The following is a 2,659-nucleotide window of genomic DNA, read 5'->3' on the forward strand; positions in this document are numbered from 1 at the left end:
GCCCAAGTCCAGTTATATTGCTCAATTGGCTCCGACCCAACTGGGTTGTGTGCGCAGGAAATCCCATGGCCCAGTACTGTTGTCGTGGCCCAGCTGTGAACCAGATTGTTTGTGGCCCAGAACCAACAATTCAGGTTATATATGTGTGTGTTCAGCAGTTTCACGTGGCCCAAACAAATAAACTCATCCAATACTTTCTAACAATCCATTACAAACATCAGCCCACACAACATGCACGTAATCTATTAAGGTATTTGGTCCAAAAAAAAAAAAGAATCCCAATCATGCTTTCAATGTTCAAACAGTGTTCCAAAATCACTCAAATCATGCCATCTAAGGAGTAATCAATTCATGCAACATTTACACTTTTATTCTAGATTCATGTTCTAACTAATTCAAAACATACCATTCACGTTTATCATTTTCATCACATAATATTTGTAACCCAATTATCATGTATCAATCCACCAAACAAATACCCATTCAATGAATTTACAGCCTATCGAAATAGCAGGCTATCAACTAAATTTTATCATAACCAATTACATCTAACCAGTAATTCGATTAACATCATAAACAATCATAAACAAGTTCGATTAACACATCTAACCAGTAACAACATCATAAACAAGTTCGATTAACACACTAATTCGATTAATTCAGTTAACTCGTATCAAGTCACAAGCAAACATAAACTATCAATAAATCATTCACACATGCATGAAAATTAAGCAAACATGAACTGAACTTACTAACCAGATGTCTTGATTGATCAAGATGATATTGCGAATGAGGGGGGGGGGGGGTTCTCCAATTGCCGCACGTATGATTGGGGAATAGGGTTTAAAGTTTAATCTCTTCAAGTAATATGATATTACGTTCCCCTCAAGTCATATGATATTGTTGATGCATGGAATGTCTGTTGACTTCGTCTACATTAAGTCTTAGGTCAAGATAGGTCAACATAGGTTCTTGAAAGTCAAATTTAGGTTATATGTTGTTAGGTTCGCTTATGTGTACATTGTTTAGAAATAGGTCCGCTCATAGGGTTTTAGATATAGGTTCGCATTTAGGGTATCAGGTAGGTCCGCTTTTGTGTCAGCCTGGTAGGTCCGCTCATATGGCAGTCCATATGAGCGAACCACAACACAATATAAATACCTGATCAGTTCATTTGTGTATGTACGTTGGAGCGGATCTAGAATATTGCTTGTGTAATCGAACTTTGTCAAAATTGTATCAGAAAGCAATAAAAGAGAAGGAATTGAATAGGAAAAGCTGTGTAACTTCATTTACGTTGATTCCGCCTTCGTACGTGAAGATGAACGTTCTCAACTAACTGTTTAGGGTCGGAACACGGTCCAACAGATATTACGTACACATATACCCTGAGAGTTTGGGGCGGTTCCTACTACAACCGAGATGGGTTCAAGCCCATCCCTTTTGGGCCATCGCACAACATGAAGATTTTTAAGTAATTATATTAGTGAAACTTGTGGACTTATCATCACGTTGGGCCGAATTCATATGAGCCCAAAACACTCAAAAGCAAGTTGGGCTCAGGTAGATGGACTCAATAAGTAGCCCACTTCATGTGTGGCCCAAGATTTATGGAGTCGACTTACGGTACTTAACCGAGTCATTCTACGTTTGATTAACGGAGTTATCACAGAACAAAACATTCGAGCGAGATAACGAGAAGTAAATATCGTACGATAGAACGTAACTGACCTTAAAAGTTCGGGTTATCACATATTACACCTAAGAACCCATCTGAAGTCCGTTCTTTTCTCGGACTAGCGGGCTATTATCGACGATTTATCGAAGGATTCTCTAAGATCGCTGTGCCACTTACGCTCTTACGCATAAAGACAAGCCTATTGTTTGGGGAACCGAACAAGAGTCTGCTTTCCAAACCCTCAAGCATATGATCTGCAACGCTCCTGTTCTCACATTGCCCGATGGAAACGACGGTTTCATTGTCTATTGTGATGCTTCCAACCTTGGTCTTGGTTGTGTCCTCATGCAACGGGACAAGGTTATAGCTTACGCGTCTCGACAGCTCAAAATCCACGAGAAGAACTATACAACCCATGATCTCGAGCTAGGCGCGGTTGTTTTTGCGTTAAAGATTTGGTGACACTACCTATATGGTACCAAGTGTACGATCTTCACCGATCATAGGAGCCTACAACATATCTTTGATCAGAAAGAACTTAATATGCATCAACGCCGATGGGTAGAACTTCTCAACGCTTACGACTGTGAGATTCGTTATCACCCAGGCAAAGCAAATGTCGTTGCCGACGCTCTCAGCAGACGGAGTTATTTGCTCAGCATTCGTGATCAAGCCCAATACGATCTCAAAACCCTCATTCGCGAAGCCCAACATGCATGTTTTAATGAGCACACTCTGAAGAAGGAACGAATCTATCACAATGGAGCTCAACTGGTGAATAAATCGAATGGGATTTTCCACTTCCTGGACCGAATTTGGGTCCCTAAGCAGACCAATTTGCGACAGATTCTGATGGACGAACCCCACAAATCCCGGTATTCTATTCATCCCGGTGCCGACAAAATGTACCAGGACCTTCGTTACAAGTACTGGTGGCCGGGTATGAAAAGGGATATTGCTCTCTACGTTGGGAAGTGCCTG

The sequence above is a fragment of the Helianthus annuus genome, chromosome 17, assembly GCF_002127325.2.
Source record: "Helianthus annuus cultivar XRQ/B chromosome 17, HanXRQr2.0-SUNRISE, whole genome shotgun sequence".
NCBI lineage: Eukaryota > Viridiplantae > Streptophyta > Magnoliopsida > Asterales > Asteraceae > Helianthus > Helianthus annuus.